Source organism: Pelmatolapia mariae, linkage group LG8 (genome assembly GCF_036321145.2).
Source record: "Pelmatolapia mariae isolate MD_Pm_ZW linkage group LG8, Pm_UMD_F_2, whole genome shotgun sequence".
Taxonomy (NCBI): Eukaryota; Metazoa; Chordata; class Actinopteri; order Cichliformes; family Cichlidae; genus Pelmatolapia; species Pelmatolapia mariae.
The window spans coordinates 12,547,303-12,571,014 of NC_086234.1; the positions used below are offsets into that span (position 1 = coordinate 12,547,303).

The 23,712-nt window shown below is 41.6% G+C and overlaps 1 protein-coding gene across 4 annotated transcripts in view; it reads left to right on the forward strand.

Moving 5' to 3' along the window:
* LOC134633819 (zinc finger MIZ domain-containing protein 1-like) overlaps positions 1-23,712 on the forward strand; it is a 110,743-nt gene that overhangs the window by 38,387 nt on the left and 48,644 nt on the right. Inside the window, exon 3 of one of the 4 annotated variants that reach the window (XM_063482890.1) lies at positions 10,400-10,525. The exons of the other annotated variants lie outside the window; for them this stretch is intronic. The gene's annotated coding sequence lies outside the window, so the exon portion shown is untranslated. The remainder of the gene's footprint in view (positions 1-10,399; positions 10,526-23,712) is intronic. 4 annotated transcript variants of the gene reach the window in all.

Genomic DNA, 23,712 nt, shown 5'->3' on the forward strand with positions numbered 1-23,712 from the left:
CTCTCTAACCCAATGTTCTTATCACGGCCCTCAAGCAAACATGCAAACAATCTGGCCTGTGTGTTTCCAGTCACATGGGCCCGAAGTGCTGGAGAGTCAGCATGTCTGTCCTGGTATTTCCTGAGGCTTCGTAAACATACGTACACACAAGCGTTCTCTCTCTCTCTTTTTCTCTGTCACACACAGAGACACACGCTATTTAAACAGTCAACAATAATACAGTATAATGATCGTGCATATTTGTATAGAAGGCAAAGGGCAGAAGCAAAGTAAAGTCAGTTCCCATAAAGCACGGCGATGAGAAAACAAGGAAGAACAAATTAGAGTTAATTTACATATTAACAAATCAATAAATCAAGCCTCTGTGCGATTCTGTAAGTCTCATACATATTGGAGATGTGGTTGTTGTAGGTGGAATAACTGTGAATCTGTTTCCAACTTGTGGTTACTCTAACCTTAAAATAGTCAAGAAAAACAGAAGGAAGTTCGACTTTATTTTGCACTTCTCCTTTTTAATGCTCTGACATTAATCAACAAAGAAAAGTTTCAGCGTGGCCACTTTAATCGATATTTTTTACGCATTTAAATAACTGAAAAGTTGTTTTTTTTTGTTAGTGATTGCGCTATCATCGCCGAAGCCGTTAATGGATGTTGTTTGTGTGCGTGTATGATTATTGGACTGGTCTTTGCTAGAGGATGCCCATGCATTAAATCATTATTGGATTTAAACAGCTGAAATGTGCGTGTGTGTGTGTGCGCGCGCACACTAGTTCATCTAATTGATTTAGAGTGTTAAAGTGCAGGGTTCGGTGAATACTCTAATCAAAACTGCAGAGGCTGCTGCTAAATGGTAAAGAATGATTTAATACAGCCTGCACTTTTTTAGTCGTGGATTCTTCTGTTTGTTTGTTTTTAGCGTCACAGTCAAATGTAACTGCATGTGTTGATTTTCTTATCTAAAGCTGTCGAGTTAGAAGAGAATAGAATCAATTGAAATCATGAGCCCTCAGCCTTCATTTCAACCTTTAGATTCATGTGAGTGCTGTCAGTATCTCAAGCTACTAATCTCCCTTTTTTTGCCCATTTAGTTGCCATCTAACACAATTTCATGGTGTTGATAAAGAATCTAAAAATTCAATAGCTGAACATGTATGCTCGGATTATAATTTGGAGTCTCTTTGGGGGATGTAGGTCAACTGAAAGACTCTATTTCCTCAAATATTGTAATCCCCATTTGTTCTGCTTTTTCACCAGAAACACAGCTTTGAGGTCTTTGTCTGACTACAATGCACTGGGCAGGACAGTGGGTCGTAATGCTCTTGTCTTGAATTTTCCACTCGTATGCCAGTTTGCTGTTTATTGTTATTATGAAATCACTTTTTAAAGCTTTACCTGTTTTATTTTTATTTGTGCCTGACATGCTGGGAAAAAAACATCCTCGGTCTTTTACTTTCAGCTTGAACTTTTCCTCCAGGAGTCGACCAGTCGGCTCGGCTGCAGCGCAAGAACCCGAAGAAGGTCAAGTTTATGGTTTAAGTGGGGAAGAGGGTCAGCAGGATATACCCATTTAACCTTTCTGGAGACCAGCAAAGCACAGAGAAAGGAAGTCATTCATTTAGTCTCCAGTGATAAAGCCTGGATGAATAGTTAACTCTGTTTGCCTTCTCATTGATAAAAGGGAAAAAAAACGTATTTCACCATCCCTTTTCCCGAATGGTTCCCCCCACTCGCCGTATTAACGGCCACGCTCAGCCAAACTAATTTTGTGCCTGTTCCTCCGGGCTTGAGGAATAGTTTTGTGAAACCATGCATGAACAGGAAAAATTGATTTGTTTTTATATCATTTCAGCATAATAGCTTTCTGCAGTGATTCAGTGACAAAACCTGATCTACCTTTCAGAAGAAAAAGAGGAAAAGATTATTTCACTCGCTGGCATGTTCATATTCCATCCCTGTGTTGTCTAAACCTGATAACGAGTATGGCACAAGACAAGACTGTCCATTGTGGAAAGAGCTTTTTCCACAAAAGTCATTATGCGGGATCAATGCTCCCAGGAGAAACGGCAGGCTCGAACGCCACACACAGCCGTGGAGGATTGCGTCAAAATATCTTAACAGCCCCGAGGCCTCTTCTTGGTGGGCCAAAGTACAAATCACATACGTGCGGTTTTACTCAGCTCGCCTAATTCATCTAATGTGGGTCACGCCTTCATGAAAAATGACTGAAAAAACATCTTCCATGATGGGTGACAAATTAAAGGAAAGCCCCATATAGCATGTCGAGTGAGAAGCTGCTTGCCAGAAGAGTTTCATGCACCTTGGCATTTAGTTTCCACATCTCCGGAACTGTACTAGAGGGAAGAAATGCCATTCTTCCTAAAGGTATTCCCTAAATGGGCGTTTTGAATATGGTGTGGAGAGCACTAAAATCTCCCATGACTACCCAGGCCTAAGAATATGATTCACATAATTTCCATAATCACCGAACCATTCAGTGACCCCCCCTCAATGCCGCCATTGTTACCCTGAAGAAATCACTCAGGATAGAAATGTTTCATCACAGGATAAAGGTGATCGCTCAGAACAACTTTGTATTGATTTGCAGTGACCCTTTTCTCTAAAGGAACAAGTGGACCCAAACCATCACCAGCAAAAAGCCCCCAGAGCATAACGGAGCCACCTGATCCCCTCACACAGGGGGTCAAGGGTTCAGGTTTTTCTTGCCTGTATTTTTGCACTTGCTACTAGTAGCTATGCAGATGCTCTTGATTTTACTTGCCCAGTTTTTGAGTTCATCAAGGGGAGTTGGATTTAAAATGCATGCACAAGGCATTAAAAGATTTATGTGGATAATCTACAGGCCTGTCTCTATAAGTAGATATAGGAATAATATGATAACAGTACAATATAAAATTGAATGGCATCAACGTGTGCCTGCAGAATACAGCCAAACAGTCTAAAAGTCATACAAATCCAGCTAGTCTCTTTTAAAATCTTTATAAAGTCTAGTTTTCTTTATGTTGTCTTTTTTCTCTATATATTCTTCAGCTATTGCCTGCAATATAAAACTGTTTTCTTGATGCAACATGATATTTTTGCTCCGGTCCACCGCAATGAACTTGAAGACTTAGCAGAAGTAAATAGCCAAGGGAAAACAGCTTACAGCGATGTGCATAAGCAAAATTCTCCAAAATGCATATATTAAAGCCTAAAAAATACAAACAAAACCATCTCAGTGTGACTGTAACTCTGGAAATAACCCTCATGGTTTGTCTAAATCAGAATACTGAAATCAGGCTGGGTTCTCTCCACAGGCAGTATGGACAGGGGGAACAGTGAAGGCAAGTTATTTTAACGTATGGGTGGAGTTTAGAGATGGTTAATGTGCACCTATTCTCTAAATGAAGAAATATATTTTTGTCATTTGCGAGAACTAACCCATCGAAAAAGGGAAGCTTTATAACACAAACCCAAGGCACGTGTAACCTAGCGTCCTCTAGTTGTTAAATCATGGCGACCTGTCTGTCTTTGTCATCCGCCTGCAGTCTGTCTGGGGCTGCGGTACATGACGGCTGCATGTGTATGTATGGACAGCTCATTTACCCTCTCAGTCTCCTTTGTCTCATGTTGACTGTTTATACCCACAGGTCAAATAAGGTCTCATTTAAAAGATACACTCAGAAGTATTTCCTGGTTTTCGAAGACTAGAGCTCGATCCTCTGAAAAGTCTTCGCCATGTGTCTGCATGAATGCATGGTACATGGAGCTGTGTGGTGGTGGTGAATCTGCTCGAGGGGGTTGTAGAGGCGAGTCGAGGGGAGCAGGAGAGGGGGGGGGGGGGGGGGGGGGGGTTCTGTGTTTCTGTAAATAGCCCACCCTGCATTAAGAACTGGCATGCAGGGGCTGCGCTCTGTGTAGCCTGACCTCACCAAGCAAGCCGCCACTCACATTTCCTCACAGCGCGGGAGGCTGTGGAAGCCAGCGCCGACTGTTTCTTCACTTTATCCAGGTCAGCTCTGAACTACTCTCACTAGTAAAGCACTGGCGCTCGTGACCCCACAGGCCCCCCTCGCTGCCAGCCAGTGTCAAAATAACACAAGCAGCTCGGCGGAGGGCCTCGGCTGCTCTGCCTGCTTGTTATGAAATCATGCTGCCCTTATTTGGGTGTCTAAAAATCTACTTGCGGTTAAAATTTCAGATCAAAACAAAGTGTCGGCTCGATTTGATTTCTGTCTTTCTCCACATTAAGCTGTTAAAAAAGAGTTTGCCTGACAGCATATGTTCAGTGGATATGCGTGTGTGTGTGTGTGTGTGTGCTTGGAAGTAGGTCATTGATTTGGAACTTGGACACTGATTATGTGCTGTCCTAGAAATGGGCTATAATCGGTGTCTCTCATACCAAAACAGCTTTTCATAAGTGGCAGTTATTTCAAGGTCAGGAAATAGTATGCATCACATTGTTACACATGCACACAGATTTTATTTATCTCTTTCTCGGTTTCACCAGATTGTTGTTTCTAGAGTCTGTTCAGTCTTGTGAGACTGCTCATTTTTAAAGAAAAAGAGAAGAAAGATTGCAGTTATCTTTCTTTTTAGGGATGAGAATGTGCCAAATCTTCTGGCATGCCCCGTTCTGTCCTTGATGACGACGATGATGTAGTCACTTCGAATGCCGTTTGAGCCAATAATGTAAATATTCTTGGTCTTTGAACAAGCCAGAACACGATCTGATTTGTCTTTGACGCTAAGTCTCCGGCACACTTACACAGGGGAGTTTTTTAACATGACCGTGTTGGAGTACATCAAAGCTGGGAATTAACTGTCAGCTAGCATCATCACAACTCCCTCTATATGTCTCCCCTCATAGCTTAAAGCAAGTGCTGTATTAGTTTCTGCCATGGATTTTCCTCAAGCACCCCCAGGATTAAGCCTTGATATTGTTTTGCAAATTTAACTTCAACTGAAGTTAATTGAGCTTAATAGTGGTTGTAGGAAGTGAGTAGTGCATTGGTGCTTATGGATCGAGAATAAAAAAAACGTTCCTTGTATGAATGGAGAGGCGGCATGCCATAATGTTTTACTGTGTTGTTGCATAGTTAAGCAAGCATCTTTTCATGATAATACCAGGAAGAACTTGAAAGAACAAATCTATATTTGCATGTTATCCCGGGTTTGCATGAGAGCAGCGTTGCGATCGCTCCTCCTCCTCCTCCCCTCCATGTGTCCCACATGAAAGATCCTCATGTTCGCAGAATGTGCCTGTTTAAATGAGCCCTCACCGTGTTTGCATTTGTTTAGGCAGAGAGGCAGCAACCAAAAAGCAGGCACAGACAAAATCCTATCAAAAAATGACATCAGCTGCAACAGCTGCAGGCTGTAGCACTTGGAGGAGAGGAGGGAGAGAGAAAGAGGAGAACAATTGACCAGAAGCGACACGGGAAAGAGAGGTGACCTGATTGCTCAGCTGGCCAAGAGCACGGGAAGGAAGCAGCAGGAAAGGCTGGTCCCCTCAGTCTGGCCTTACTCTGTGCTGCTTCTGGTGGGTCCCTCTGTGGCCTTCCTCTCCTCCCTTTTCCCCTCTGCACCCCCACCCCCTAACCTCCTTCCCGCACTGCTGCCTGTCACGGCTCACTACATCGGAACAAAATGATCAGCTCTCACCTCCTCATGAACACGGGTCATCATGGTAGCCACGCAAAGGCTGGGGCCTTTGTATTAGATAGGGATCACTGATATGTGGGAGGAGGAGCTGCTTCAGAAGACTTGAGAAGTCAATATTGTATTATTATTTTTTGTTTGTTTTTCTTTTTTACAGCACACATATGCAAGGGTGTTTAATTTTTATTATTTTATTTATTAGCAATGGCCTTGAGGTTGCCAATTTTGTTGCACTATTAATTTCATCTTGCCGCTCTCGAGGAATTATTAGATGTGTGCGCGTTTATGATTCCTCTCTCTACAAGGAGGCACATCAAGTACCTCTTTCACAATTCCTGTAGCTCGTAATGTAATTAATTCTAATCGCAATGATCATAATAGCTTTTCAGATCAAATACCCAGGAGCAGTCCTAACAAAATCATCCATCCCTCTGAAAAACAAACACCCAAACTCTCTCTCTGTCTCTCTTGCTCTCTCTCTCGCACGCTGTCTTTCTCCCTCCCTCTGTGTTTGGCTTTGGCTCGGAGAGAAGAGCAGTCAGTTGGTTTTTGGGGGGGTGGTGGTGGGACACACACACACACAACAGAAAACAGAAGGACCTGCACATTTGCATACCTTTTTAGCATGTGGCTGAGGGAGCCTTTATTAAATTCAACCCCCCTGTAGGGTGGGTCCTAAACTGTGAAGGGGGGAGGGGTACAAGAGCTCACAGGGAGGGAAAAAGGAGGGGGGGGGGGGTCTCATCCTAGAGACGGGAGGCAACATCTGAGCCAGCAGACAAATAATGTTTCCAGTCACGAGAACAAGGTGGCAGCAGCGGCCAAGCATTTTCTTCCTGAATAGTGTCCTCCCCCCTCTCAGTGCGGGTAAGGGTGGGATGCTCACTCATTGTCTTAAGCCCCAAATTAGCAATGCTGAAATGACTACTTAATTAATCAATTAACTAAAGAATTAATCTAAGACGAGCGTGATCATCAGTTAATTGTTACGGTCTAAGAATAAAGCTCCTTAAACTTACAAATTTACAAATCATAACAAAAATGTTATGATTTTTGTTGAAGGTTAAAGTCTTGAAGATGTTACACTGCTTCAGTCATTTTCAACAACTTTTTACAAGCAATTCTTTTTAAAAAAAAATCAAGACTTTTATCATTGCTTTTAACAGTCACTGTTATAATTGCTCATGAATAATCTAACCATGAACATGTTGCTATTAGCTACACTCATGTAGTCCTATAAGCACGTAACAGATGTGAATAAGCGTCTTAACATGGCTTAATAACATTTACTGGGGCTTGCATATTAGCATGTGCACATTATATAATGAGTTGAAAATCATATGCATTTTAAATCCACTATTAAACTTAAACATAATATATATTTGTTTTAAAAAAGTAAGACAAACTGCCCCATTATCGTCGCCTACAGCAACTATTTGTTTATTAAAAATCCCAGGCATTGCATGGCTCCTTGTTACGTCCACCTAAAGAAAACCCCTATTAACAAGCGATAGGGCACAGAGGTTTTGTGTATACCTGTGTGCGAGTATGTAATGTATCTAAGACAAAGTGGGGCAAGCCCACAACAAGCTGCAAGTATCTGTTCAAGCAAGCTGAGGCATTTTGCGGTTGTGCTTCTCCCAGAGAGGAGGCTGGGATAATGAACCAACATAGTGGAGTAAAGTGAGGTTTTCCCCCACAGTGGACAGAGGGATGAGCTGTTAGCGCTCTGTGCTACTTAGCCTGTTAGACTCCATTTATAAACAACTCAGCAATGGCATGGTGACAAAACATTGACAATTATCACAGATATTCGTGCACCTCTTACTTACTAGCAACAGTTGTGTTCTAGGGCAATTTTCATAATTAGCTTGTACTTAAGAGAGCAGGAGTGGGAATGACTGTACAATCTGTGGTGACGCTTTAAAATATCATTACATCATACTTTTTTCATAGACTTTACTGAAAGTAATATAACAATAATAATAACAGTAGAACTGGTTTACAATTCAATTCAATTCAGTTTTATTTATACACCGCCAAATTACAACAACAGTCGCCTCAAGGTGTTTTATATTGTAAGGTAAAGACACTACAATTATAAATACATTTACAGAGGTCAAAGCACAGAGGTGAAGAAGAGGTGAAGAAGAAAAAATAATGGAAAATTGTGGAAAAGAGAAATTAACAGTACAGAGAATTATTTTTATTCATATTTGTATTTTTATTCTGTACTTCTACATAAATTCTTTTAAATCTGAGTTTTATATGTTTATGTTCTGTTTCAGGTTTGTAGGTCTAGACAATGAAGCGTAACAGACATGAAACCAATAAAGAAATATACAGCGTGTTTGGTTAATCATCTGGTGATCATCTGATTCATCTTTAGAAAGTGTTTTTTTATTATTTCTTACAGATGAGTTAGTGCACCAACATCTACAATATTATTCAAGGTCACAAAATCAACCCAAATTCACAGTTTCTGAAATATCCAGATGTCTTACCTCCTTGCAAGTAGCTTAATACCACAGAATCAGCTAAACTACAACGCAATCACCTAGAAATATCAAGTATATTTGCATGTTTAGTGTTTTCTGTTGGAAATCGAGCGGAGGCTTTTCAGAGCTCGCTGGTCGTGAAAAGGTAAATGCATATAATCAATAAGCTCGCCTAACCTTCTGCTGAATTTGCAAAATAGTGTAGCAATGAGCTGTAACATCATTCTCATTCGCAAAGCAGCAAGAAACCACGATGGAGATAAATAAGTTGCATGTAACTAGGGATTGCAAATAACAAAATTTATACAGTTTCTTTGACTTTAATAGTAGGAATATAAAAACGTTTGATTTATTTATTTATTTTTCAAACTCTAAGAATTTATGATTACATGTGGCCATCAGCGCTATTCACAACACTCACCAAAAATACTACACTCACACTTTGCTGCTTTTGTAAGCCCCACCTTAACATTTGGCACACGCAAAGAGGGGGGGATGGGAGAAGGAGTATGAAGTGAAGAAATATCACAGATGTTAGTCTGCATGAACTCCTTCCCCTTTGCAGCCTTCCTGCTCAATCTGGCCTCTTTAGCCTCTCTTTTTTTCCTCGTGCTCCCTCCACCAAAGACAAATGACTTCTCCTAACCTAATTTCAGTTGCAGCATGCAAAGGTCTGCCTCGACGCCTGCAGGTCAACAGAGCTCAAGTAGACACTGTGCAGATTCGAGCAAAGAATCGGGTGCTAACTAGGCGAATTCTCATTGAAAAGTTGTTGTTTTTTTATTGTTTTTTTCATGTAAACAACTTAGATTTTCTCACTTTAGCTTGTATTTTTGTCTTTGTGTGCACTTGTTTATTCATGCACGAGAAAGCGCTTTTCACCACATGCTGCAGGGGCCAGTTGTCTGTTTGAAGAGTGCAATGGAAACAGCAGGGTTAGTGTTTCAACCAGTGCTACAGCCACACTGTGTGTGTGGGTTGTGACTGCGACTAGGGTCACAGTTGTGTGACATGCCAAACCCAGGCTGGTGCTGGTGGTGGCTCTAGCAACGGTACTGCTGTCATTCACCCGACCACTCAGTGGGTCAACTTTCACTGCCATTCAAAGTTTAATCTTGCTTATGATAAATTTGGTTAAAGCGAGGCCCTAATCACAGCCCATTTAGATTCTTTGGGCTGATAAAGAACAGGAAGTGGTGGATTGTCTTTGATTATCTTGCCTCTCTCTATTTCCCTGGAGACATGTTGCAGCTTCAAGCCTGGCAGAGTCTTTGCCATAACTAGGACAGACCTTTGATTGGTTTCTGATGTGTGGACAGCAGTTGTGTCTCAAGGGTCCAAAGCAATTTATCCAGAGGATATTAAATGACCTAATGGCCATATTATTTGCAAAGAACTAGCCCAGAGGAATATCCAGGTGTTTTTAAGGTGCTGAGAGGTCTGCCCTTTGACTAGCATGCAATTGACTGCACCGCGAAAGCTCAGATTCATGCATGCAGCTGTATATTTTCATTTTCTGTCTCAATTTCAACAAAACATACTAAAATGGTTTCTGAAGCCAACATAAAAGAGTAGATGAGCTTTGATTCTCTCCGATTTTGTCCGAGGGATGTAAGAGAAGCCAGAGAAGCATCAACGTAAAAGCTGTGTTGCATTGATACTGGCCTTGTTCAGCTTTCTTTTCCCCGACAGGAACTGGCTAATTTCCTGAACTTGATATACCATTTGGTCAGCACAGAGAGAAACATCTGAGAGAATGGATATCAGAGAATTCTCCACGTTAAAAAGCTTAATGAGTGTTCAAATTTTGGGGTCAAGGCTTTTTAACGTTTTACAGGTGGTGAAGGAACTTGGGAGGCACCTTAAAAGGAAAAGCAAGGAGTCAGGAAATGAAAGTGGAGGAACTGTTTTTTGGGTTCTTTTTTTAGTTCATCAGATTCCCCATATGCTCAGCCAGACTTACTTGGGTCGTTTATGTTAGTGGAAAGCATTGGATCACCTGCAGACCCTTCAGTTTGTAGTTTTCAGTGGCTACTTCAAAGAAGCATATGCCTATCTTGACTCAATCTCCATTCATGGAGAGTGACAGTATCTGTTTCTCCAGCTTTTCTAGAACTCAGTGTCAAAGGTCACAGCTTTAGCTGGAGGTCATCTCTCTGGTCAGCTGCTGATTTGCAACATGACCCTCTCTCCTGATGCCTTAAACCCCTCCCCCATCTCCTCCTCCTCCCTTTCTCTTCCAGATGACCGTACAAAGTGGCTAACACATGTAACTTCCCCAATTGATTTAGATGAACCCTTGACCACACGGTGATCTGCGCGCACCAACTGCTTCACCAGTCTCAGACTTCTGGTCATCGGCGTCCTGGGTATGGTTTCTTTAAACAGATCTAGTTACTTTTGTTTCGCTTTCAAACAGCAATGCCACTGCAATAAAAAAAAGGAATAATTTCCAGACAAAGCAGTTGTCTGCCTCTGTACAGCTCAAGCATTAAACTTGTGCAGAGTATTACTTGAGCCTATTGATTGGAGTCCTCTGCCTTAGAGAGGGAGGTGTGCAAAATCAATGCTTTATTTTCTCTTAGGCTAGCCTTCCTCGTGCTCCTTTTTTTTTGCCAGTGAAAATGAGAGGAAAACAAGGGAGAAACCATTTACCTCCACTGCATTCACTCTTTTCTGTTGACTTTTGTGACTCATCTGGACAAATTCAGCTTTGTTTCCTGTCATATCTTCAGCCCACATTGTTTTGTACCCCTTATCTCAATCACATACACCAGCATGAATCCACCTTTTTACAGTGGTGGGTGGGTGATATCATTCTTGTTTGTGCTATGGTAGTTCTGTGAGATTGTGTGTGTCTCATAATCCATCCTGGGGAATGTACAGTATAGTGTTTGCTTGTCCTAAGTTGTCTAAGGTTGTCTATTACTCTGAAGATAAGGTTTTTATTTCCGTTATTTATACAAAGAAGGTCTGTAACACAGCGATTTTCTGTAGGGATGATAAACCTGAGTGCTTGAAACTGCAGGCATCATGAGATTCCTTGATATGTCAAATGGCAAATCAAATGACACTTTCTTGTTAGAGTCTGTCTAGGCTACTTTGCCCACAAAGCAACTTCTGTGCTGAAAATTTAGTTGGAGACTAAGATGTGTTTTTCCAGTAGCCTTGAGTCTCTTGCTTCAAGGATCAGGAGTGGGCCACAGAGGTCTGTGTTTTTAAACTCCATACCTTGTTATTCTTCAGTGCCTCTGCTCCAGTGAGCTGGTGACATTGTTTTCCTGTGTTGTCTCTATATCCATCCACCCAATATTAACCTCATATGTCTTAAATGCATCGAGAAAATTACTTCAGATTTGTTACTAACCTGTACTTGGACCCAAGGATGAGTTGCTCATATTTTTTCTGGCCAGAGGTCAAGGTCACTGGGACCTCAGCGCTGTCTGAGTCTTGTGAAAGCAATATCTCAGGATGCACCCGGAGAAAATCCGATTGCAGCACAAACGTTCACTTAGAATTTAACAACAGGCCACAAAAATGAAATGCCTGATTGGTTCAAATTGTCAGCTGATGACATTTGATATCCAAAAGGTTAAAGGTCAGCCTCACTGTGAAGTCGTAGTGCTGTACAAAACCAATTTTCTGGCCATCATCTATCACGGTAACTCGTGATATGTATCCGTGTCTGCACTGACATGGACTGCATGTCTGAACTGCAACTTAAGTGGCTTGGACTGGACTATAGTACCATTCAAAAGTGCTAACCCATTCAAATATGCACATGTGCACAGCAGATTATTTAATTTCGTTTTCACTCTTGTAATCTTAACCTCAGTTCAAGTCGAAATATCAAATCCAAGTAAGGCTGCTGTCTGCTAGTATGCATCACTCTCAAGTCCTCAAAAGGACTAAATGCTTACTTTTAATTCTAGTTGCTATACTGTAAAACTCCTCCATTGTGCTCATCTGAGGTGCAGCTGCTGTCGGACATGAAGTCCAACAGAGGACAGAGAAACACAAAAGGTGGTCAGCGAACAGGAACATAGCTGGTGACAGGCTGCCTGCATGTGGGGTGGTTTCGCTAACGAGAAGCCATTGTTCCCTCGGTGAAGGTTAACTCTCTGATTCAGGGAGGCAGGAAGTGTTAGCTGCCTCCCCTGCACTTTTCCCATCCGCAGCCTCTGCCAAGCCTCAGCAGAACAATCCAGCCCCTGTGACTGAGAGGCAGGGAGGGAAACAGAGGGAGAGTCAAAGACAGAAAAAGGGAGGACTAAGGGGAGGGGGGGCACTAGAGGTCCAATTCTGCAGGGTAACATCAGGCTCCTACGTTATGCAAGTGTTCCCTTTTTGTCTGCCTCACCCAGGGTTTTGATACGGATTGCACGAAGAATGATGGTAATGCCGAGCATTCACTCTGTCCCCTCAAAACAGCCTCCATTTATGGTTACTCAGACATATTTTCCCTCACAATTGGAGCTGAAAAGTGGCCAGCTGTAGCCAGGTTCCAGTAGGTTTACGCTCTGCCCACACACACACACACAAACAGGCAGGCACACACATACACACACCCATAAGCACACACACCGTGAAATGGATATAACTAAATGCACTCAGAGACAAACATTCACATAGAAAATAGATATCTCAAAACGTCCACACACAAACACACTCACTGAGAAAATAGATATCTCAAAATATGCACACAAACACACACACGGACTCATAAGTCACACAACCTCATACCGAATCAACAATCGCATCTTTGTTAAATTATCCAGGAAATTGTTTGCAGTGCTTTGATAACACAGGTGTTTATATGGTAATAGCTTCTGGAGGCTGGATAAGAATGAAACAATAAAGTCATTAGGGTGTTACAAGAAGAAATGAAACCAGGTTTCTTCACACACTGCAATGCATCACCTAAACACACACGCACACGCACATACACATAGTCTCAACAAGAAGAGGCTGAACACTTACACCCAGATTCATTAAAGAAAAAAGCTTTTGTCAGCCACCTTAATGACCCTTGATGTGTGTGAACCTCTGCCAAGTTGTCCATGGAAGGGCCATTTATCTCTGCTGGTGTGGTTATACAAAAGATAAAAGAATATCGAATACACACAGGATAAAATGGATCATTCATAGGAATGACACCTGTTTATCTCACCTGAGCTGTTAAAAGAGCTGCACTTAAAGGCTTTCATCTCAAGTGTGGTGGTCCACAATGTACATAAGTAATCACTGATATGAGGTGATCCCCCCTCCCCGTTCCGATTTGTTATTGACATCAGGCTTATTTCCCATCTGTCAACATTTCATATCCTCAGTGATCTGCTGGAATTCGCTCCATCCTCACAGGTAGCGACCTTTGCTGACTTCTCTCTGTGTTCTGAAGTTGTGTGGGATGTCATCCACGCATCTGTAGGCGTTTATCAGCTCTGCTGCATGTTTATGTTCTGTTGCACCCTGACATAGCGCGACTTTCCCTTTCACCTTCAACTTTGAAGACGATGTTTCTGTTCTTTAAAGCTTCCTGAATGTAAAGCTTTATATTAACGATGAGGAAAATCACTGTTCTGCTTATTTTGCTCATAGTCACAACTCACAATTATAATTAGAATCCATTGTTTCACACAAATACATTTTATCTATGTGTTTTATCCCTCCAATAGAACAACAGATTCCAAAATTGATTTTCTAGTGTGCGATCCCCTGCCTTTTATTTTATTTAGTTAGAGTTAAGTTGCTCCCCTTCTCCGTCTCATGTTTTCTTCCACCAGCCACATTGCAGCTGTGGTGCTCTTTGATATCATTTAGCTGTATGAGTCTCTGGTCACATGAACCAAGAGACTCCAGCACCACCATCTTGGAATGCAGCTGGCATTCCAAGATGTTCTGTCCTGAACATCCATTGCAAGCTGGAGGGCCACTTAAATTAAAGGTGGAGAACAGGTCCATATGCCGCTGTCACCAGATGCCTTCAAACACCTTTATCTGTGGTGTCTTACTGTGTGTGGGATGAGGATATAGAGGTTGTACTATCAGTCTGTTATTTATTCTTTAAGCAGTTGGTTATTAAGGTCTTTGCAGAGGCTCCTTATAAAAATATTATTTCACAGTTAATTTAGGAAATCTGTATGTGCCGACTTTAGCATCCATGTGCGTGCATATATGCACAAGCACATACCCCCCACCTCTCACAATTTCAAACTAAATCTAAACAAGTTGCATGAAATACATGAAATAGGAGCCTTTAAGTCCTCAACAGATGAGAAGAAAATGGCAAGTAAATGAAACATATGTTACCAGACAACATATTCCCCCTCCACTGGGGATGTGCTAGCTGCCTCCCACCCAAGCTAATACGACAAGATGCGTATTTATCGCCCCACAGAACTCCCAGAAAGTAACCATATGGAGAGGCACTTAAATGTTTAGTTGTGTGATCGTGCCTTTGTGGAAATTAGTAATTGTACTAGTCTGCGTAGATTTCTTCAGCTGCCACTGTTCTGGACAAGTGGAACTGTCTTTATAGCAGTGAAAAATCATAGATGCGTTTTGTCTGCTGCGAAGAGCGTTGCAGGGTGACAGGCAGGCAGTGTGTGAACAAAGATGTGTATCCACAAAGGTGCCCTCTCCCCATCTGATCCCGACACATTTCCCCTACAAAAAGCAAGGGGTTGTGCACAGCGTGCAGATGCTGCTAGCCTGCCTATGTTGGTAAATAATGAATAGGTCACACCTGGTGGTCTCTTAGAGGTTCAGTGCAGCCTCTGTCCCTCTCTGGTGGTGGTTTGGGAATATGTGTGCACCTCTGAGTGTATGGCGGAGGTCTAACATTAATCAAAATTCTCCTGCAGTCTTCATATTTGTTGTGCTTTCTTTAACCTTTAGCAACATTGTGTCCTCTCGTGTCATTCTCTCTAAAGTGCTTGAACAGTGCTTGTGCTTTTATCGTGTAGCGGTGTGTGTATGTGTGCGAAGCAATGGCATTGAGAGCCAGTAAGAAGCATTAGCCGAGCCTCTGCGTTGGGCAGGGCCTCGTAAGGATGCGTTCAGCGCTACCACAAGGTGACAAATGACTAACTTAGATCTCCACAGGGAGCTAAGAGACTGCACTTAAAAGTGTCCAGCAATCCGGTGTCCATCACAAGCATAAATGATTTCTGAAGAGTCTTTTTTTTCCTCTTCTTTTTGCCTTGGGACCACAAATGACTAAAAGCTAATTCATTATTTGTGATCACTTCAAAACATAAAGCCTCCCACATAAAAGATTTCTCAAATACCCAGTTGAGATGTAATGCATCATCAGTCATGCTAGCAATCTCGCTCTATCAAAAAGGCTTGTCTCATTAAAAATACATGCGGTGTATTGAGCTGAAGTGTACCAATCATGCAAGCTTTCCATGAAAACTCCTTGTGCTGGTTTACAATCAGCAGGTAATGAGCAGCTAGGGGCTGAAGTGGATTTTCTACATTTTTCAGCATCCGTGGTGAGAATTTGGCTGCAAGAAGGGATTGCTGTTATTATCAAGCAGTCTATTTGGGTTAATAGTTTAATGCTAGGGCCGTAAGATTTTTAAAGATAGTGCACAAGTTCCAAAACAGGAAAACATTTGAGAAGTTATGATGATTATTAATGGATTTGTTAATTGATTTCAGCATTTTTTCCAAATGCGCTTGTCTTTGTTCAGTGTTTGAATTTCTGTCATTCTCTGTGCTGACTATCAGCAAAGCACCTCAATACTGTTAATAGAGATTTTGTATAAGTGGCTCATTTATTTAACAAGAAACTCTTCCAGAAGTGTTCGATACGAGTGGTTCTGCCTCGCCTATCAGCAGCACGGGTTGTGTGTGGCAGAGATAACGTATGGCCATTGCGTCACAGGGACGGCGCGATTGGAGGCGGATTCGGGAGTCAAACAGCGTCTTATCTCCTGTATATCAATCACAGTGCACTGTGGCTCCCGCACACACAGGAGTGCCAGAGCTTAATGCTTTGTTTGTTGTAGCAACAAAACTGCTCTGAAGTGGTATTGTGGTGCCCTTGTTTTGTTTTTTTTTAATATTTTTTCATAAAGGATACTTGCTGTGTTGTCAGGGAAGCAGGAGAACAGAGTCCCCAGACTGTAGGTTCACAAAGCTCCACAACAGCAAGAATAGAAATCATAGGATTTCTATTGACAGCAGCACTTCCAGTCAATACTCTTTACAGGGTTTTGTGTTAACACAAACACCACGCGAAGCACCACAGTGCACTCTATGAAACCCGCTCCACTCTGCAAGATAAACTGTTGTCATCAAGGAATTAGAGTAACTATCTGCTTTGTGTGTTTTCCCTGCGAGCAAACAACACAGCAAATCAAAAGAATGTTTACAGGGGCTGCAGAGGAGAAGAAGTGGAAGTGAAGAACAACGCCATGTTTCCTGTCTAGTGATTTGTAAAACTCTTGAATTAATTTAGGCCCGGAAAGCTGGCTCAGCTTACAGGGAGTTTTCCCTATAAACAGTGGAACGGAGATTCCTGCCCCTCAAGTTCTTTCCATTCTTTCCACGCTCTCTTTGTGTGTGTGTGTGTGTGTGTGTGTGTGTGCTTGTGTGTGTGTGTGTGTGTTTGCACATGTTCACAAAACTAGCACTAATTTACAAGCATGCCCATTATTCCCGATTTGGATTTTGCGTTGTCTGAAAATTAGTTATGCTTGTTGAGTTTTTGCTACTGTTTTCAGCAGTAACATTAATGCAGGAAGTGCTTAGTTAAAGGACTATTCCTAATTATTACAACTTGGGTGTATTTCCACAGCTTTGGCCACAGTGTCTGTTGTGATGACTATGGTAACAGTATCTTCAAAAACTGTGAGAGATTTTAAACCAGCAACGTTTCTGCAGCAAGGTCTGAAAAACCTGCTGCATCATGAAACAAGTAAAAAAAAAAAAAATTCTAATTACTTTATTTAGAGATACAAGAAAACAGGTGTTGCATATGATGTTGTATCTTAATTAAAAATATCTGAAGAAAACTGACTTTTTTTAAAGTAGTTCAGCTACGAGAACTGCACCAGCCATCACCCAACTGGTATCCATCAGTCCAACAATTAAGTACTGGTGATAAATTTGCTGTGTTGTGTGTTAAGAGCAACATCCCCTGCACCCACCACCTCCTTCTAATTCTATATATCCCATTAGGGTAAAAGACCTAAATGTAGAAATCAGATGAAATAGATGCCTAGCAGCCTCTAAAAGGTCAGACTCTTGGACGATACCCTTAATATTAAGTTTTAGGACATCTGTATATATTAGAATGGAATATAAAATAACGAGTATAATAAGCAACACAATACCTAACATGTCTGAATAATTTAGGCCTGAAACCCAGATTTAATTCTTTCTTTTGCTCCAATTAGTTCTCCACACTCTGGCCTCTGCCCAGTTCAGCTATGGTTCCCCTGCTGCTCTGCCAGCAACCCGCCCAGTTCCCCACGCGTCCTGTCATACACTCTTCCCCACTCTGCCATGGCTCAACAGCCCATCCCCGACCTGCCCAACTCTGCACTGATTATATATATTTATCTATCAATCACATCTAGCTAGATCGGTCTCATTTTATAGCAGCCATCACACAAAATGTGTGTAAACAATACGTGTTGCTAGGCAAGCAGGCACATCAAACGTTGATGGACGTCAAAATGATTCTCTCTGTGGTTCTAGGTATAAGTGATTATAATGTTTTGGGGTTTTTTTTTTTTCTTTTTATTCCACACACTCCAATATTCACTGTGTATGTATTATGAATAAAACCTTTTGGGAAAAGTCGTAAAAAAATGAAATGAGAGGGTTTTATTTTAACAGTGTTACATGAGCACTAAAATGCCAAGGGCTCAAAATGACCCTGTTCTAGTGTTAACTAGCAATGTGCTGGTCTGCTGCCTAGCTTGAGCACTGGTGCTAGTTTCTTAGCTTGTGATCTTTAGCCACACAGATGTGGAAACTTCCACACTGCTTTTTTTTCTTCTTCTATCTTTTTATGGTGCTGAATATCAATCATACATTGCCAGATCTCTGATCGGTATAGTTGCTAGTCATGCATAGTCAGAATCTAGCATGGTGCCTGTTTACAACTCTCAGTGCCACCTCAACTAAACAAACTGGAATGAGGCACCACCTTGTGGCACTATTTAGCAGTTGTGTGAAAATCTCTGAATTCTCAAAATAAAGTGACAAAGTTGAGAGATCATTTAAGAAAGCTACTATAGATGTCAGCAGGTATTGGTTTCTGGGAAATTTATGAGATGATTGTTAACAGAGCTGTTGGTTAAAACATGAAAATAAGTTCCAGATTTTGTGAAACTTGAAGAATCATGTAAAAAGTTTCAAAACAGCCTAAACTGCTTAAAGTCAGCTAAAATCAACAGGGTATCAAATACCTGCGAGAGGCAATTCTTCTACTTTTCATTTGCCTGCCTTTCTAGTACTTTTTTTTCACTTTGTGTGATCAAGATACAAATTTTTTTGCCTGTGGCGCTCCTCTATTCTTTGATGTTTCTTCTTACTACGCTCGTGTCCACCGAGGCCAGAAAGAAAAACAACTTTTCCAAGTTTAGCTGTCGAACATCAAATCGTGAACATCGGTATTGACTCGCGTCCCACCAGGCCAATTTAATCTGTGATTCAGCTCGCACAGTTTAGCCAGCAGAAGGAATCGCGTTATTAAGCCCCCTTAATGAAACAGTCAGGATGGACTCTCCATATCTTTGTGCACTAAAAAAAGCTCTTCTAAATGGAAAACACATTGTCTTCATTATTTGCAAGTGTACAATGAAGGCAGTTGCCATGACTACAGCCATCGGAGGCTGAAGCCTGGTTTGAGGCCAGAGGGGCTACAGGAACAAAGTGGCTCCTAATGGAGAGATTGTACAAATGACTCTCTGAGAGGGTTATATATCGCTGGCATTTTCATGTTGGCCAACACAGTCGCGGCGCAACAAATGATCGGTTTCAGATCATATCCTCGTGTCAGTGCTGGTTCTGTTTAATGAAACAAGATAAATCTCGCCAAGTTATTTGCTATTCCCACCGAACAGTCTGCTAAATATTCTTAGAAATGCATCTCTAAATGGCTGTCCTATGTTGTTTTCCAATGTATCGGCTTTTTAAAGAGCCTTGCGGAAACTTCCAGTGTACACCAATCAAAATGCAGATTGTCTACACAGTGGGGTGTCCACCCAGGAGAATTAGAGCTGAATACTAAGCAGGAGAAAGCGCTCAGTTTTGACTGCTGTTTATGCTTTGGAGACAGCAAGAGGGAGGTAAAACGAGAGCGAGAGAAACGGCATCGCTTAATTTCTTTTCTCGTCTTGAATGTAGGTTAAATTACCTTTAAATCTCACACAGAATTGCATATTGCAGGTAAATGAGTCACTTGGCAGCTGATAAGTAGCTGCAAAGACATGCTGGGAATCAGAGACAAGGCGCCTTTTTGCTGGAAGAAAGAGACATTTTGCTGATAATAGAGGAAATGGTCGTATGGGACCTCTCTGCTCTCCGATTCATGTCAGATAATAATTGGTTTACCTGATACGATGCCCTGTGTTTGGTCGGTGATGGGGCGGCGGCGAAACAAATTACTAGGGGGTTGACCTTTTGTAGCGCCGTGCTGACCCCAGGCAGGGAGGCTGCATGACAGGAACACTAACACACCACAGTGCCACATAAACCAGTCTGGATATTACATACAGGGGTGTAGGTTTAGTTATTATACTGTCTGCGACATTTATATACCATTGTATCACCCTAGCAAATTACACTGCAAATTGCACACATATGTGTTTTATGAAATGTTAATTGCTTTAATGCATTGGCCTTTTTATTTCGGCTACTTACTCTGCCTTATACGTGAGCACACATATACATCATTTCTGAATAAAATGTAGATAAAATAGTCTAAATAACATTTTTCAGCCTTGAATGGTGAGAACACATTTTACACACAGGCTATGCAAAGCTCTAACACAGTCTACCAATCACAGGGCAGCCTGCATATAGCCCAAGGCTAGTTCAGTGTCCCACAGATGTGACAGATAGTGTTTATGTTGATTAAAATCTGTTATTTACAGAGATAAAACAAATTTTGAGTTGTTTAGAATTCGTTTATCCACTAGAGCACCTTACCCTATTAGCTCTGTCGCAGCACATGTAGCAGAGTAGCATCTCTAAGGAAGCTGTTTCGACCAGTAAAAAAAAAGAGAGAGAAAAGAAAAGCAATTGCCATCCATAAGTCAAAATTTCAGGCCAGTAATTTGAAATTCTGAGTTGCATATCTCTAAATTTTTACTTAAAAGCTAACAAAGTTTTTGTGGAAACCCCTACAATTTCGCAGGAACTGCAGATATCCTCTGCAATTTTTAAGGCTTTTTTAATGGCAATATATAACTTTTAACACTAAATTAAGAACAAATAATTTGGCACATTATAAATAGATTTAGTTATATCCTATTTATTGATATATTTAGTAAATGTAATTTACTAAATAAATTATAAAATTCTAAAAAATAAGTATTCACTTATAAATTAACATTAACTTATATTAACTTATATTAACTTGTAATGTAACATATCGTAGCAGTTTATCATGTGTAGCTGTCTTGAGTGTTTCGCTGAGTTTTTTCGCCTTTTTAGTTTTGTTCCATTTTTCCAGTGGCAGAAACACACTTCCATACATCACAGTTAGGCAGATGGTGGTGAGGATTCAAGCTGTGTGTTTATTTAGATGCTAGGTTAGCTGTAACACACAGTATGTACAGTATATGTATGCATACATGTAAGTGAAACCTGCAGGCATATGGATAACAGCATTTTTATATTGACTTTGGCCCCAGAAAGTCAGTGTCAGTTGGGATCTAATAAAATTTGCCAAAAGAGCACTTTCTGCTGCCTGTAAAGCTTATTGTGTGAGCCAATTGTTAAAAAAAAAAAGTGGGAAAAAAAAAGATGAGTGAATTAGCATTTTTGTCAACTCAGCCACTCGTCAATGGGATTATAACTGCAGGATAGTAAGTGATTTTACTGAGTAAATTGGACTGGAACTATAAAAGTTAAGGGCCGACCAAGAAAAAGGATCTGTCTGAATCTAAATTACGCCTGTGGTTATCGACTGCTAGGTGCCATTCAAAGGAACTTTGAATAGATGCAACAGCAGATTTGTGATTGTCGACATAAAAAAAAGCAATTGAGTTGCACTTTCAAGTTCCTTTTTCTTTAAGTCTCTCTTTTGTAAATGCATGAGGGTTCTGCACATTGGCGGCAGCTCGCTGTGTCGTGTTTGTGCAAGGTTTATTTTACCCTTGCGAACAGGTTGTTCACACGTTTGAAAGGAGCTCTGTTTGTGCTGTGGCTGGCCTTAAAGCTTGTTTCATGTCTTTGTTTATCTGAGAACAGAAGAGTTCTCAACTCTCAAGACTTGTTTGTCCTTCCTGGGCTCAGACACTCAGCAGTCGTAGATCTAGTAGGACTGTTTTCTCTCGGTGTTCTCTACGGAGTTTTCATTAATGTGATGAAAGAGATCCGGGGCTTTCGAGGGCCCGGCGTGACGTGCGGAATATCCATTTTTCCGTAGATCAAGACTAGATATACTCCCAATTTAAATTCAAATCCTGGGGAATTGTCTGTGGTCTGCAAGGCACGTAGCACTGTCTCAAAAAGGCGCCGCTCGATATTATAACGCAATTTGTATGTTAAAAAGGAGGCCCCTGTTGTTTAGATGTGTTTGGAAGTGTGAGTGTGTTTGTGTATGTGTGTATGCGTGCGGGAATATCGACGTGTCACTGACAGGGACAGCTTCTCCGGCCATTGTGTCAGGGAGGGGAGGCTGCTTGCTTTCAATCCATTATTGACTAATCTCATTAGCCGAGGATCCTAATGCTGAATGAGCGGCAGAAACGGACTCATTGAGATGCGACAATCACGTGCGCACACACAAACACATTCGGCTGCAAACTCACACGCACACATATTGAAGTACACTGCCACAGAGAAAAGGAGTGACTTGTAATTATAGACAGCAGTTTGGAAAGAAGTTTTTATTGCCCGTAATTAGTCATTTTAATTAAGTGACTGCCTATCTGGGATTTCTACTGGAGCAGCTAATTATATGTTCAGCACTTTTTACTTGTGCCCGGACATATGTGCGTGTGCCCTCTGTCGCCTTTGTCCCGTGGCTGCCTGTACTGTTTGGTCCGCCACTCGTGGATCGCACTCACCTGTGTGCCTGAAAAAAACATCTGCTTTGCATGTGAGCTCGCACCGCCAACATCGTAAACTTTGCCGTCATGGAAAAAGGAGATGCAAAGTGTGGGCGCGATTTGCACACTCTTAATAGGCGGCCATCACACAGGAGCTGCAGCGCCGCGTAGCTTCGTGTCTCCGTGTTTGTTGCTGGCCAGGTGACTGGGCCACACACCTCTGCAGTATCAGCCAGCAGAGAGAGAGCAGACCACTGCAGAGGGAGATTCATGACCCAGCCAGCCTGTAATTGCTGATGGTTCAGCAGTTTTCAGGGGCTGAAACAGGAGGATACAGAATTTCTCAGCTTTTTCCACTTCTTGCAGCACTCATTTCCTCAGCCTTTCTGATCCAGTGCTCCTCTCTATCTCCCTCCTCAATGTGCTGCCGCCTTTCAGACCTTCCCACTCTGTCTTTTTGTGCATGTTTGTCTTTAGCTATGTGCGTGTCTCTGTGTGTTTCCCGCACACTTCTGGAAATGCTACTGCAGGCAGCTTTGTTTATGTTCACCTGTCAAGCTACCTCAACTTCTCTGATGGATGATGTGGAGCTTGTTGTTTGCAAACAGCTAGAGACAAGTTGTTGCTAAATTATACCCCCAAACAACATGCCTGTCTACAAAACTAAGGTGAACTGCTGCTGGGAAATTGATTAATTGACTGGACTTTCAACCAAAACTGTATTCTTTGTTGCCATAATTCCCAAATGTGATGTTTTGCTCTCAGTTCATAACAAATTCATTTTAAATGATCAGCAGTTGCACCTGTATGTTTAAATGTGATATGGATATATTATGATATTGCCCAATCTTTATAAAGTGATATCTGCATTTGAATATGCAGACGAATGTTGGCAAGCTCTTCTGTTACCAGAAGCCTTTCATTTGTAGTCCTTTTGTGATACAAGTTCTGTTGATCAGTTTGTTTGAACAGTCTTTGGTTGCATGGAGGTAAGCGGTCTGTGTAGAGAGCAAAACGAGGGATTCCACTTGCCAAAATGCACTCTCAGAATCACTCCCTCTCATTTAGCTTTTTATTAGCTTTTTTCAAATGTATCTGGATTCATAAACAATGACCGGAACAGGAACTCTTAGCCTGGATATCCGCTGGCTACACTGGAAGCACCGAGAAATTGGCTGTTGTCCCCAGAGGTTAAGTCAGCAGAGAAGCTTATGGGTTTCCAGACCGACCACTGGCCCTGTTTATAAAGAGTTTATATGCAGGCATAAGCTTTAAGTACTTCAGTAGGTCCTCACATTTTAAAGTTTGTTAATTGG